We start from the raw sequence: 7,016 nt of genomic DNA, 5'->3' as shown, positions 1-7,016 counted from the left end.
AAAAAAAAAAAAAAAAAAAAAAGATGCCACCAGAGAGCTTTGAGGAGAGGATCAGTCTGGCTACTGAGTTGAGAATTAATCATAGAGGGTGAAGGCAAAAGAGGTGAGGTTAGTTAGGAGCCTTTACAACAGCCTAGATGAGAGATGGGAGGTTTTAGCCAGGGAGATGGAGATGTTGAGGAAGTAGCTGGACTTGGGATTGTGACAATGGACTGCGGGAAAAGCAGGTTTTGTGGGGAAGATTGCATTTGTCCCTTCAACTTCAGTTATGTAGATCACCCATATGCCACACAACTGCAACTCTGTAACAGCCAATTTTTAGCTTCTTCCTTATCTAAGCCATCCTGTAGGCCATAGGAATTAAAACTAGGTTGGATCAAAGAAAAGTGAATGCAAGATCCATACAAAACTATTTGGATATTTGCCTTTGTATTTTATTGTTTTGAAATTATTTGTAATGCTTCAATAAACTCTTTTTTTTTTGAGACGGAGTCTTGCTCTGTAGCCCAGGCTGGAGCTGCAAGCTCTGCCTCCCAGGTTTACGCCATTCTCCTGCCTCAGCCTCCCAAGTAGCTGGGACTACAGGCGCCCACCACCTCGCCTGGCTAGTTTTTTGTATTTTTTAGTAGAGACGGGGTTTCACTGGGTTAGCCAGGATGGTCTCGATCTCCCGACCTCGTGACCCGCCCGTCTCAGCCTCCCAAAGTGCTGGGATTACAGGCTTGAGCCACCGCGCCTGGCCTCAATAAACTCTTAATAGAACTACAAGCAATATAATTATTTCCTCTGCTTTGTTAGAAATATTTTTGTAATCATGTTAATTATATTACTTTTAACTATATAAGGCTTGTGTCTCTTTTTTATAAATTGATGTTTATATCCTTTGTAAGATAAATATAAAGCCTTTTTGTTCATATGAGGATGTGCTGTAAGATTGTAGGGAGTATAAAAATTGGCAGTGGAGTAGATGACTTGTATTATTAATCTGATCTTAATGTTGTAACATACTGATCATGGAAAATATATAATTTGTTTTTGCTATTTAATACATGTAGGACTATAACAGACTAGAGAAGATGACATAAGGTACAAGAAAGCAAGTAAATTACTATCTAATTAAAGTACTTAATTCTAATACTAGCAGAGTTCTGTCTAGAAAATAAATTAACTTTCTCTATGCTTTTTTTGTCTCAATTTTCCAATAATTTCCCTCAACTCTGATATGTGTCTGTTGAATAATATTTCTGATATTAAGAATTAAAGGGGATGTAGCTCAGTGGTAGAGTGCATGCTTAGCATGCATGGGGCCCTGGGTTCAATCCCCAGCACCTCCACAAAGGTTTTCTTTCTGGACATGGTGGCTCACACCTGTAATCTCAGCATTTTGGGAAGCTGAGGTGGGCAGATCACTAGAGGTCAGGAGTTTGAGACCAGCGTGGCCAACATGGTGAAACCCTGTTTCTACTAAAAATATAAAAAAATTAGCTGGTCACAGTGGCAGACACCTGTAATCTCAGCTACTCAGGAGGCTGAGGCATGACAATCACTTGAACCAGGAAGGCGGGGGTTGCGGTGAGGTGAGATCATGCCACCACACTCCAGTCTGGGTCACAGTGTGAGAAAAAAAAAAAATTTAGTTTAAGAACAAATAATATTGTTTATTTTCATATGGGATTTGAAATCTGAATCTAATAATTCTTGGTATTATTACTAATTCCCTTGCACCACTGAACAATTTTCTGTTTAGGGACATTGGCTCTAACAAGTGTATAAACATAATGATATATAATTTTTCTGTTTTAAAACTGAGTTTCTTTTTTTCCCCTGCCAATTTAAAGACACACAATCGGAGAGCTATTTTCACAGGTAACTATGAAATCTTGTCTCTGCTTCATATTTTAAACTCTTATTTTTTACCCTTATGAAGTTGGAAGGAGTAGATGTGTTTATTTTATAGACAGACTGTAATATTGGGTTGTTGTAACTAATTTTCTTTGCTACATATCCTTGAACTTTATTTGTACTTATTATTATTTTGAGATGGAATCTTGCTCTGTTGCCCAGGCTGGAGTACAGTGGTGTGATCTTGGCTCACTGCAACCTCTGCCTCCTGGGTTCAAGCAATTCTTCTTCCTCAGCCTCCCAAGTAGCTGGGACTACAGGTGTGCACCACCACCCCAAGTGGTGGGCTCATGCCTGTAATATAACAGGTTGCTCACGCCTGTAATCCCAGCACTTTGAGAGGTCGAGGCAGGTGGGTCACTTGATGTCAGGAGTTCGAGACCAGCCTGGCCAACATGGCGAAACCCCATCTCTACTAAAAATACAAAAATTAGTCAGGCATTGTCAAATGCACCTATAATCCCAGCTACTTGGGAGGTTGAGGCAGGAGAACCACTTGAGCCTGGGAGGCAAAGATTGCAGTGACCCAAGATCATGCCACCACACTCCAGCCTGGGCTGGACAGACTGAGACTCTGTCTCAAAAAATAAAAAAATAAAATAAACCTTTAAAAACTCTTAAATTTGAAAAAAATATTGTATGAGATTTTATTTACTCAGACCAGTTTTTATTTTAGTTTATTTTATTATGTTTTTGAGATACAGTCTTGCCCAGGCTGGAATGTAGTGACCCTATCATGGCTTACTGCAGCTTTGACCTCCTGGGTTCAAGAGGTCCTCCTACCTCAGCCTCCTGAGTAGCTGGGACTACAGGCACGTGCCCTCATACTTGAATAATTTTTAAAAATTTGTAGGGGAGGGAGTCTCTCTATGTTTCCCAGGCTGGTCTTGAACTCCTGGGCTCAAGTGATCTTGTAATCCTTTAGCCTCAGCCTCTCAAAGTGCTGGGATTACAGGTGTGAGCTATGGTGTCCAGCCTCAGGCCAGTTTTTATGTACATTGTGTTAAATTACTAAATGTGTCTGCGTCCTTGACTATGAGGAAATGGACTTCTAGTATCATCTGAAAAATGTTATAATAATTATAACCCATATTGAACTCATGTTCCTAAAATTAGAGAATCTTAAGAATCCTGAGTTGGAAAGGAATGTAGCGATCAACTAAAGTTTGATGTAAAAGTCCCTCTTCAACATCTCTGGCATAAAGTCATTCATCATCTGCTTGACTATGTCCAAATAAGGGTGAACTCACGAATTCACAATAAGTCTATTCCATTTTTGAAGAGCTTAAATTGTTGGAAATCTTTTCCTTACATTAAAGCCAAAATCTATCTCCTTCTAATTTCTACCCTTTGAATTTACCCTCCAAAAGCTGTACGGAATAAATCTAAAGTATTTTTTACATCAGTGGCATCTCTCATGTTCTGCCAACCAATTCTTTTTGTTTGTTTGTTTTTAGTACTAAATATCCTAGGTTCCTTTAAAATTCTTTATATGACACGGGTCCTAATGCCTTTCTACCCAGTTGACCTGCTCTGTACTTAACTGAAGCTTATCAGGGTATCATTTAGAGAAATAGTTGTCAAACTTCAGTGTGCTAGAATAAACTCATCTTGGGGGTGCTTGTTAAAAATGGAGATCCATGAGCCCTCCCCCTAGAGATTTCTGACTTAATAGATCTGAGATGGGGCTCAGTATGTATACTTATAATAGTACCACTGGCGATTCTGGTGCAAAGGTCTCTGGACTTTGCTTTGACAATCGTTGTTTGAAATGTATCTCTGAATACATTTCTGAATGTATTTTATGTGAAGAATTTAGTTTAAGAACAAATAATGTTATCTATTTTAATATGAGATTTGAAATCTGAACCTGGAAATCCTAGATATTCTTACTAATTCCTTTGCACCATTGGACAATTTTCTGTTTAGGGACATTGGCTATAACTACTATATAGACATAGTGATATACATTTTTTTCTGTTTTAAAACTGAGTTTCTTACATTTCTGAATGTGAATTATTCAGAGATACATTCTGAATTCCTTACCTTAGGGCCTTAATGAGTGGGAAAGATCTCTAAATTCCTTACCTTAGGGCCTCAGCTAAGTGGGAAAGACAAATGTGTAAAATGACTCTTACAAGAAGGAGCAGGGTGAAATGAGGGCATGCTGCTCATTAGCCCAGTAGATGGGGCCAGTCTTGGGAGTCTCAGCCCTGAAATGGAGAACTAGTTCTCTGGATGGAAATGAGTGTAAAGGGAGGAGTAGGAGGAAAAAAAATATGTATAATGCCAACAGGTAACTAAAAAGGTAACTATCCTCTTGTAAGGTAAAAAGAACTTTTGGGGTCGGGTGCGGTGGCTCAAACCTGTAATCCCAGCACTTTGGGAGGCTGATGGGGGAGCAGATCACCTTAGGTCAGGAGTTTGAGACCAGCCTGGCCAACATGGTGAAACCCCATGTCTACTAAAAATACAAAAATTAGCTGGGTGTGGTGGTGGGCACCTGTAATCTCAGCTACTCGGGAGACTGAGGCACAAGAATTGCTTGAATCTGGGAGATGGAGGTTGCAGTGAGTCGAGTCCGCGCCACTGCATTCCAGCCTGGGTGACAGAGTGAGACTCTGTCTGAAAGAAAGAAAAGGAAGGAAGGAAGGAAGGAAGGAAGGAAAGAACTCTTGGGTTAAAGGGTAAATCACAATGGAAATTAAAGACAATACTGAAAACATTACAAAGCAAAATCTATAGTGTACAGAAAGTGACATTCAAAAGAAAATGTATAGCTTTAGAAATGCACTCAACATAAAAGATTGAAAATCAATGAACCAAACATTAAACTCAATAAGCTAGGCAAAGAACATCACAAACAACTCTTTTAAAAGTTGGGGGATGGAATTAAAAGACATAAAAGCAGAAATTAATGAAATAAAAAACAAACAATAAAAAGCACACTCATCTAGTGTACTAAAAATCTGATTCTTTGGTAACCAACAAAATAGACCAATCTTTGGCAAGTCTGATTAAAAAAAGAAAGATGGAGAAGGAGAGAAAATATAAAAATTGCATCGGGGCCAGGTGCAGTGGCTCACTCCTGTTTTCCCAGCACTTTGGGAGGTGGAAGTGGGTGGATCACTTGGCCAGGAGTTTGAGACCAGCCTGGCCAACACTGTGAAACCCCATCCCTACTAAAAATACAAAAAATTAGCCGGGTGTGGTGGCGTGTGCCTGTAATTCCAGCTACTCTGGAAGCTGAGGCATGAGAATCACTTGAACCTGGGAGGTAGAGGATGCAGTGCGCTGAGATGGCGCCACTGCAGTCCAGCCTGAGCAGCAGAGTGAGACTCTGTCTCAAAACAAACAAACAAAAACAGCAACAACAAACCATTGGAATGAAAAGGAGATATAATCACAGAAATAGTGAAGATTTTAAAAGCATACTAATGTGTTGCATATTACTTTATAGCAATACATTTAAAATTTAGGTGAAATGTGTCTAAGTATATACAAACCAAAATTGACTCAAAAAGAGGTGGGGAATCTAAGATAATAAAAGAAAATATATTGAAGAAGAAATAGAGCACAATATAGTTAACATGACTGAACTGTACACTTAAAAATTGTTAAGATGGTAAATTGTATGTGTTTTTTTAACCACAATTAAACAAATTTTTTTAATTAAAAAAAGGAAAAGAGGCTGGAAACTGTGGCTAACGCCTATAATTCCAGCACTTTGGGAGGCCGAGGAGGGCAGATCTCTTGAGGTCACAAATTTGAGACCAGCCTGGTCAACATGGTGAAACCCTGTCTCTACTAAAAATACAAAAATTATCTGAACGTGGTGGCGGGCGCCTGTCATCCCAGCTATATGGGAGGCTGAGGCAGGAGAATGGCTTAAACCCGGGAGGCAGAGGTTGCAGTGAGCAGCAACTGCACCATTATACTCCAGCCTGGGTTACAGAGTGAGACTCCATCTCAAAAAAAAAAAAAAAGGAAAAGAAAAGGTCTCAAATCTAGGTGATTTTTATAGGCAAGTTATAGATAATCTCTAAAGAAGAGATAAATTCATTTGTTACTTTCACATTTCCATAGCATACAAAATAATGAGACATTTGCAATATATTTCTGTAAGGTAAACCTTAATAAGAGAAGCAAACAAGTATGGCACAAAATAAATACTTGCATCAATCTCATGTATAAATGTAAATATAAAAATATTAAATCAAAATTGCAATTTTAATTCAACAACAAGTTAAAAGAAATATAGATCATGGATACCTACTAGAATATAAACTCCATGAGGGTAGGAATCATTGTGAGTTCCTTTAATACAAGCTAAGTGGCCAGAAAGCTGCCTGGCATATATTAAGTACATGAATATTTGTTGAATTGAATGAACTGAATGAACCAAGTAGGTTTTGATCCAACTGTGGTTGACATTAAGAATATGTTCAGTATACTGAAAGAAAAATAATAAAAAAGATCATCTTTCTAAGATACTGAAAACCCTTTTGATAAAATTTAACTCCCATTCCTGATAAGAGCTATTGTAAACTAGGAAAAGGAAGTTTCCTTAATTTGATGCAGGCGATCTGTTTAAAAACTTAAACATCACAGTCTATTATGAAACATTAGAAGCCTTTTCATGAATAACACAAAAAATGCCTGCTATAACTGCTGCTATTCAACAGTGTTCTAGAGGTCTTAGCCAATGGAAAAGAAAGACAGAAATGAGTTAAATACTGGAAAAGAAGAGACAAAAATCATTATACAGGCCGGGCGCGGTGGCTAACGCCTGTAATCCCAGCACTTTGGGAGGCCGAGGCGGGCGAATCACGAGGTCAGGAGATCAAGACCATCCTGGCTAACACGGTGAAACCCCATCTCTACTAAAAATACAAAAAAAAAAAAAATTAACCAGGCGTGGTGGCGGGTGCCTGTAGTCCCAGCTACACGGGAGGCTGAGGCAGGAGAATGGCGTGAACCCAGGAGGCAGAGCTTGCAGTGAGCCGAGATCACACCACTGTACTCCAGCCTGGGCGATAGAGCGAGACTCCGTCTCAAAAAAAAAAAAAACCAATAACAAAAAATCATTATACATATAGGCAATAGAGGTCATC

The 7,016-nt window shown here is 39.0% G+C and overlaps 1 non-coding gene across 1 annotated transcript; it reads left to right on the top strand.

Moving 5' to 3' along the window:
- Nucleotides 1-1,262: 1,262 nt before the first annotated feature.
- On the top strand, nucleotides 1,263-1,334 carry TRNAA-AGC. The gene has a single exon. It is a non-coding gene; the product is annotated as a tRNA-Ala (tRNA).
- The last annotated feature ends 5,682 nt before the right edge of the window (nucleotides 1,335-7,016 follow it).

Source organism: Colobus angolensis, unplaced genomic scaffold (genome assembly GCF_000951035.1).
Source record: "Colobus angolensis palliatus isolate OR3802 unplaced genomic scaffold, Cang.pa_1.0 Scaffold169, whole genome shotgun sequence".
NCBI classification, from domain to species: domain Eukaryota; kingdom Metazoa; phylum Chordata; class Mammalia; order Primates; family Cercopithecidae; genus Colobus; species Colobus angolensis.
This window is presented reverse-complemented; position numbering and strand designations above follow the sequence as displayed.